Raw genomic sequence first — 8985 nt, 5'->3', positions numbered from 1 at the left:
AACAGAGCAGCATTTTACACTGAAACACTTCACCCTCCAACCCTCTAGTGGGCGTCTCCTTCCGCTTTAATGGAGAACTGACACAAAATGGCGACCAGTTTCCTCTGTGGCTTTGACCAGAGGGTCTCGCAGTAAAATCACACAACACAGCGTTCTTTTCACAGATCAGAGAGCAGGTTTCTCTAAAGCCGACCACTTACTTTAACCTTCGACGGGAAAAAAACAACAACTTTCGACGGAACACAGCGTTTGGCGCATGCGTCCGAATATGGCAACACTACGGCAAGCCGGCCGTAGTTAGCTTGTAGCTTTGCGACTTAGCTCTCGAAAAAAATACTTTAACACCACTTACGCACAGTTTTCAACAACAAAAAAAACCTATTAAATCTGACAACTCTGATTTTACATAAGACAGCATTACAGCCGGTAGAGTACAGAACTCTATCGTAGGCTAAATGTCTATCGTTTCTACTGTGTACCGTATATAGCGCACATTCCTATAGAGCAGTAGCTGAAGCAGGTTTTTTTTTTTAAAGAGAACTAGATTAATAAATAAAAGATACATTTTACCACTCAAACTCTGTGGGAGACACCCCAGGTTAGGCAGTCAGGCTGAAGGCTTGTAGGACTCCAGAGGCAGCTGAGTGCTATCGACAAGGTAAGTGATCCGCAGCCTTGGCTGTTGCTGAAGCAAAAGCTCTGATGTGGGAGGAGTTCCGTGAGGCCTTGGATAGAGACTCGATTGGCTCTGAGAAAATTCTGACAAATCTTCAGACGGATGAGGCAGCACTTTACCAACACTGTGTTCAGTGAAGGTGGGGTGTTGTTGACTTCAGCCAGTGATGTCATTGGAAGGTGGGAGGAATACTTCTCTGTCCTTCTCAGTTCCACTAACACCTCTTCCATGGAGGAAGCTGAGTGTGGGGACTTCGGGGTTAGTCCCTGTGTAACTGGGGTTGAGTCGGCCATGGTAGTTAAAAAGCTCAGTGGGAGCAGGGCTCTGGAATGATGTGGATGAGATCCACCCTAAGTTCCTCAACGGTCTGCATGTTGCTGGGTTATCTTGGTTGACACATCTTTGCAACATTGCGTGGACATTGGGGCAGTGCCACTGGATTGGCAAACTGGGGTGGTGGTTCCCTTATTCAAAAAGGGTGTGCTCCAATTATAGGGACATCACTCTCCTTAGCCTCCATGGAAAGGTCCATTTAGGGGTAAAGGAGAAGCGAGTCTAATCGTTGGTCAAACCTCAGATCCAGGAGGAACAATGCAAGTTCCTTCCTGGCCGTGGAACACTGGACCAGCTCTTTACCATCACTAAGGTCATCGAAGGGGAATGGGAGTTTGCCCTTCCAGTCTACATGTTTTGTGGACTTGGAGAAGACATTCAACTGTGTTCCTCGAGGTGCACTGTGGCAAGTGCTCTGCAAGTATGGAATTGATGGTTGGTTGCTTCAGGCCATTTAAGTAAGAGCAAGAGTTTGGTTCACATTGTCGGCAATAAGTCCAACCCCATCAGGGTGGGAGTTCCTGCTTATTGTCACCAAATGGAATAAAGATCAGCACCTCAATATCTGAGACCATAGACCAGTCAGAATAGGGTGGATCTCTGTGTTGGGAGTGAAGTTCTGCCTCAAGTGGAGGAGTTTAAATGTCTCAGATTTTTGTTCTCTAGTGAGGGAAGAATGGAGCATGAGATTAACAGATGTATCAGCATCTGCAGTATTGTGGACCCTGTGCTGGTCCATTGTGGTGAAGAGGGAGCTGAGCTGTAAGGCATAACTCTATTCTTCGGTTGGTCTACGTTCCCACCTTCACCTATGGTCACGAACTCTGGTTCATGTCTGAAAGAATGAACTTGCAGATGCAAGCATTCAAAAGGAGTTTTCTCAGCAGGGTAGCTGGACTCTAGAGGACTCAGGATACTCTGGAGAGACCATGTCCCTCTGCTGGTCTGGGAACGCCTTGGAGTCCTCCCAGAAGAGCTGGAAGAGGTGGCTGTGGAGAGAGATCAACAAATGGAAGAAGATAGATGAACGGACCATTTTTAAGGGTATTAAAAAGATGTTTATGTATTTTTATGAGGATATTATTTGTGAATAAAGTTAAAAGTTTTGAAAACTACAAAAGCTAAAAGTCGTAGCGCTCATCTCCTGAATGAGCCGAACATTCTGATTTAGGAACGGCTAAAACAACTCAAAGTAAACCGTAGTTGGACTGCAAGCATGACACAGTGAAATTAAAAGTAGATGAGTGAACGCTGACTCAGCATTCAGACAATTCTCAAAGTGTTTCTGTTAAACTGGTGACGAAACAACACGGAGCTTTGGCTGTTAGTCTGTGGCAGTTTGTCTCCCCGGAGAGTCCAGGTTTGCTTCTGTTCAGAGCTCAGGGGTCGGGCAGGGACCAGCACCACAGATCCAAACCACATGTTGGAGGATCTGATACCAAAGGATGAAAATTGGGGGGGCGAGATAGAAATGATACGTAAGAGAGAGCAGGTCCGTTTAATCTCAGTCATCACAAATCTGGATTAAATTATTTTTTTCCTCTGGTTTTATGCGCAGCAGAGCAGATAAACCACTGATGCATTGGCTGATGTTGATCAGCTGTGGCGGCCATCTTGAAATGGATTGACCCCAAGAGGTTATCAGTTGAGTTTCTGTAAAACCAGTCCAGTGGTTCAAGACGTATTTTGATAAGGCTGACACAGACTATTACTTGGTCAACCGCGGCCATCATTTCAAACTGGGAGGCGGTTCTGCAGATCGTATCAAACCACCACAATAATTTAAACAAATTTCACACCAGAACGACTTGTAGACGAAGCTGATGTGTTAAATGACAGATTTAAAAAAGGTCCTGAGATCTTCAGAAATACGCTTCAGTAAAATATTTTTATTGTTAAATCATGGTTTTCCGTGGTTTCATGCTGCTTTTGAAGCTCTTTTATCGAACACTTGTAATTTTGTGGCAGAGTCTGGCGTGAAACGCATCGAAGTGAAAAAAATGATCCAATATTAAATCTGATTCGTTGGCGGCTTCGGCCCAAAAACATCAGCATCGGTCTTCATAATCCCACAGGAGATGAGCCCCGGCAGGCAGAGGAACTGAGCTGTGTCTGTTTCCAGGTATTAGCCAAGCTGGAGGTCGAAGGGAATCCTCAGCCAGGTGCTGTGGTTTGGGGTGAGACTACATCCTGGAGTCAAACGCAGCGACGCTTGTTGTGACGAAGCCCGGCTGTAAAACCTGCTTGAATCAACGATTTCCACCTAAATGTATGATTTTAATTCCCCATGGACCGAGTTCACCGTGTTCAGTAGTTGCTGGCAAGTTCCTCGGCTGCGTCTTTCACTGCAGTTTGTCTTCACTGAAACCAAATGAAACGAAAAGAAACAACTCAGTGAAGTGAAGTGGTTTTTGGATCAGGCTATATCCTGGTATTAGCTGTTTCGGCCCGCGGGGGCTCGTAGGTTCAGGTTAGTTCCTGAACACAGAGCTGATCACTTCAGCCATGTTTTATCCTGCTGGAAGATGAGGTCTTGACTTGATTTAAGACGTAAAGTTTTACAGCTCGTCATTTCGTCTACAATTCTCTGCTGTTAGAACGAGCCAAACCTGCGCTTTCCTTCCAGGACTCGATCGGCTTCAAACCCGCAGCGAACTAACAATTAATGACCGTAATCAATTTTTTTTTAAGTACAGAAATGTTCATTTTGCTGTCTGTTAGCAAAAAAACCAGATGGCAGATTTTAATATAAATGATCACGATGCAACCGTTGGCTGGATTCATTACCGTAAGTTCCGGACTATTGAGCGCACCTGAATATAAGCCACACCCACTAAATTTTAAAAGACAAAAATTGTACATATGAACGTTGTAACGAAATATTTACAAATATTTTTTAAACTTCGAATTAAATACGTACTGGTATGATACACAGATACGTACAATAAATGTTTTTTTTTCCCGAACAGTGCCACTAACACGACTGGTTAAACAATAAATAAATACAACGGCCTACCAGGAAGTCATTGATTGCCATCTTCTTCTTTCTCCTGTGCCCTGCGCCTTTGAGCTTGTGCTGCTCTTCATCACGCAGCAGCCTCTCAAAGCCCAGTGGTGACAGAGGACCCTGCTCCTCTGTCAGGATCCACTGCAGACTGGAGCACCAGTTGCTCGTCACATGCGGCCAGTTCTCGTCAACGATTTCTCGCCACCAGTCATCCAAACCTCCCACCGAGCTCAGAGTGCCACGTTAATGCACGATTCACACTGATGTCGAGTGACTGCAAATACACCCCCACACAACACTCCCATTGTGCCCACAGGGAGGGGGGAACCAAACTACCAATGAAACCACAGGGAGGGGGTGCCCCCCGTGGGGCACCCCCTAGCTTTTTAGCTAGTGCCACTGGGCACAACAGGGAGGGGAGGAGAGAACGGGGAGGGGGGGAAAGAAGCTCCTCCCCTCCCCAGTGGACCAATCAAATGAAGTTTCATTGGTCCACTATGACCTGTTTGGTAATTTCATTGGTGGGGTGGGGGATTTCGGTAGGCATGGTGCTCGGTTCTGTTGACAGGGCAGGGCACCATGCTTGTATAATGGTAGAGGAAACACTGATGTTTGTGCATGCGTGCACGTATGTATGTATATATATATATATGTATATATATATATATATGTATATTTATGTATATATGTATACAGACCCTTTCCAAAAAATTAGAATATCATGGAAAAGTTGTTTAATTTCCATAATTCCATTCAAAAAGTTAACTGGTTCTATATAAATAAACTGAATTGAATACTTCACTTGTTTTTCATGCTGTTGTGCTCAAAAGACAAACGTTGTTTCACGTTCCCCCTCGTCGCTCCGTGGAGGCGAACGAAAAAGGTCCATCACTTGACAAATCACTCACTTTGTTAACTTTTTGATGTTCCACTCCAGGAGTTTGTGTATTAATTGTGCAGTAATGACTAAACAAGAAGCCTGTGAAGTCGTGCTTCCTGTCAGAACACCAGTTCCACTCAATGGTTCTGGTTCAGAGTGCTGGGTTTGTGCGGCGGAGGTATTTCCACATTCCCCCTGAGCTCAGCTCCTGAGCTCCGAGCTGTCAAAGCAAAGCGGCTGAACGTTACAGATGTGTGTCAGATTCCAGGTATTAGTCGCTCATTACACCTGAGGGAGCCGTGCGGGTTTGAATGGGGTTAAATCACAGAACCTGATACGTCAACATTACCGACATCAGAGTCCAGAAATGTGTCCGCCTGAAACGGAAGACGATTTGATCCGACCGCCGACGCCGACGAGAGGAAACTGAACCGCTGCCGACTTTGGTCATTAACTGAACGAAAATAAACGGTCAAAGAAATCGTAACAAGAGAAAATCTCCTACACAACCTGAAGAATAATTTAATGTTAGCAAAATATCATGAACCGCTGAACAGATTTTAATGGAGCCATGTGCAGAAATGATAAACCCTTGGAGCCAGTATGATTAAAGATGGCCGCCACAACCAACCATCATTACGGAAAACAATTAAATGGCTAAAACTGGGTCTTTTTAAACATATTGAACTAAAGGTTTGGTGGAGTCTGAGGTTGGGCAAAAACTCTTGTTTACAATTTGTCAAATATTTCGATATGTTTGTCCGTTAGCAAAATATCTCATCAACCACCAGAATTAAACACACCAGAAGTAATCATTGGATGAACCTCTACAACCTTTTGAAGCCAACACAAATAAAAATGGCTGCCACAACCAACTGAATGTACAAAACACAAAAATGGCTACAATCCACTCAGTTCTTCTTTCGGCTGCTCCTTCTTCAGGGGTCGCCACAGAGAACTAACGTTCATGAAGACTTGGCGATTATTTTTACACCGGATGTCCTTCCTGATGCAACCACCGAGCTACCGCAGCCCTCTGTGTGGAGCAGAGAGCTGCCATCCGGTTTACTTGCAGAGTTCACACACAGATGTTACACTGAAGCTCCGGTTGCCAGGTCTGCCCCGGATAAAGAAGTTCTTATAATGGCGATCAGACAGACACTGATGACCTCGGTGTGCCAGCTTATAGACTCTGAGAAGGCCTCGGAGTGGTCAGGTGCGCAGGCTCCTCTCTGTTCAGATAAAACAACTCCAACTCGCACACCTCAATTTAACATCAGTTACTGATAAACATCCATGACCTTTACCTACATTCCCCTGACACAAATACTGAGCTGTTATTTGTTGGTAGTAGCTGAGAGTCATCCACAGCACATACTTCGGGGCTGAGATGATGTAGAGGTAGGGCAGCCGACTCAGGACAAGAAAGTCACAGTTTCAACTCCCTGCCGTGCCCACATGTCGTGGTGTCCTTGAGCAAGACACCTGATCCCTAACTGCTCCCCGGGTGCTTACATAGCTGCCCACTGCTCCACCTGGGTGTATCTCAGGTGTGATGGATTAAATACAGAGAACTAAGTTACCTCTCCAAGTTCTCCTCCACCTGTTCCCTGTTCTCACCACAGATCACAATGTTCATGTTCATGTTTGTGCTGATGTTCAATGTTTTTATGTTATGAGTGCTTATTGTATATTTAGTTGATGTTTTTCTTAGTTCATATCTTAGATGTTGTTACTGTTTTTCTTATACATTTTATTGTTGGATGTAACTGGAACCTTGTGTACATAATTTCGCTCCACCACATGTACCACATGAGGTGCGAATGACAATAAAGAATCTCTGACTCTGACTCTGACTGACAATGTCATCTGCAAACATCATCGTCCACGGGGATTCCTGCCTGACCTCATCTGTTAGTCGGTCCATCATCAGAGCAAACAAGAAGGGGCTCGGAGCTGATCCTTGATGCACTCCCACCTCTACCTTGAAGCTATCTGTCACTCCTACAGAACATCTCACCACTGTCCTGCTGTCCTCATACATGTCCTGCTGTCCTCATACATGTCCTGCTGTCCTCATACATGTCCTGTACCGGTCTAACATACTTCTCTGCCACTCTAGATTTCCTCATATGTCTCTTGGACACGTAACCGTAGTAATTAATTTTGAGGTTTTTATTAATTACGTTTAAATCACTCCTCCTGTTTTCTGTCTTAAAAATCCTAAATATATTTCTTCTTTACTTTTTGTTCTCTCCTCTACTTTAACTTTTGTATTTGTTTCCTACTAGAAGTTTCTGTCAGCGGTAGTTACCTGACCCGTTTGTCAGGGATTAAAAAACAAAACGCAGCATATTTTAATCGTTAACTCACTGGTTGAAACAATCATCTTTAATCCGTATCACTCGTGAATCTTCGTGACGAATGAACCCTGTCGGAGGCTGTTCCCGTTTTCTGATGAGCGACGCACGATGTCTACACTCAACTGTTAATGAAACGAGTGGATGTGTGAGCGGAGGCATGTGTGTGTTTGCACATTAACATGGAGCGTAATGTTTGTTTCTATAGGATGACATCAGTTTGTTTTGGACCTTGTTGTGTCTGTAAACCCGGTGGTTGTTGCTAAGGACGTCTGTTTTATCCGTCCATGTGAAAGAGACACACGTTCGTCAAATTCTTCAAAATCCTTGTGTGTCTGCTTGAATTATGGTGGCAGATGCATCAAAATGGCCTCAGGGCATTGTGCATTGTTAAAGCTTTGCACGGAAAATGTACGTTTGGATCACGATTTAAAGACACAACTGATGTGAGGAACCAAAGAGCTCCAGTTTTGCCTCTTCAGTAACTTCTCAGAGAAACTTTGGGGCTTCTCAACAACACATTCCCATCTGTTTGTGTGTCTGTTTGTGTGTGTCTGCAGTGGATCCATCCTTGGTCTTCTTCCATAGTCAGAATGTAATTCAGTATATTGTGCACCTTAGCATTGGAGTTCAGCTGTAATGGCTTCCTCGTTTTCTTTATGTCCTACCATCTTCCCATCTGATCAAACTGGGGTTGCATTTTTTCTTGCGTCCTTATTCAAGGAGGTTTTTAATAATCTTGGCAGCTGTGGTCTGAGGAACACGAAGCTGCTTGTAGCATTTACCTTTAACATAAATAAATATAATGTTATTCCAGAGCTCCTGCTCCGTGTTCTGGGTTGTCAACACATCAGCACCAAACTACCCAGTGGCTGTTGGTTCCCCTGACGTATAAACTGATTTGAAGTTGTGTTGTTTGATGTGTTTGATAACCCAAAGGGTCGCTGTGTGGACCGATGGCAGCACAGAAGAGGACACAACCGAGCAACACATTTATTTAAACACAGTGACCCGTTCTGGCAAAGGGCTCATAATGACCAATTTTTCAATACCGAGTTATTGTTTTCAAATTCTCCCTCTTAAAAGCTTCTAAATGATCCATAGTTGGGTGAAATATGTATGCATCACCTTGCAACAAGCTAGATTTATTTACAAGTTAAAAATCTCAATTATTGGTCTGGAACAGTGTTCCACGATCCTTGTCCTTGAGGGCCACTTTCCTGAATGTTTTAAATCTGTTGTCCCCAATCTTGTTCCTTGAGGGCCACTCCCCTTCTTGTTTGAGATCAGTTATTTCCAATCCTAGGCCTTGAGGGTCATTACCCTGCTTGTTTGAGATCAGATATTCCCAATAGTAGTCCTCAAGGGCCACCATCATACTTGTTTGAGATCAGTTGTCCTCAATCCTTGTTCTTGAGACCACTTTCCTGCATGATTTAGATCAGTATTTCCGATTCCTGGTCCTTGAGGGCCACTATCCTGCATGTTTGAGATCAGTTGCCCCTAATCCTGGTCCTTGAGGGCCACTACCCTTCTTGTTTGAGATCAGTTATTCCAAATGGTAGTTCTCAAGGGCCACCTTCATACTTGTTTGAGATCAGTTGTCCTCAATCGTTGTTCTTGAGACCACATTCCTGTATGATTTAGATCAGTAGTTCCCAATCCTAGTCCTTGAGGGTCATTACCCTGCTTGTTTGAGATCAGTTGTTCCCAATCCTAGTCCTTGAGG

Source organism: Nematolebias whitei, chromosome 1, assembly GCF_014905685.2.
Source record: "Nematolebias whitei isolate Nwh7 chromosome 1, NemWhi1, whole genome shotgun sequence".
Classification (NCBI taxonomy): Eukaryota; Metazoa; Chordata; class Actinopteri; order Cyprinodontiformes; family Rivulidae; genus Nematolebias; species Nematolebias whitei.
The sequence above is the reverse complement of the archived record's forward strand: the minus strand, read 5'-3'. Positions refer to the sequence as shown.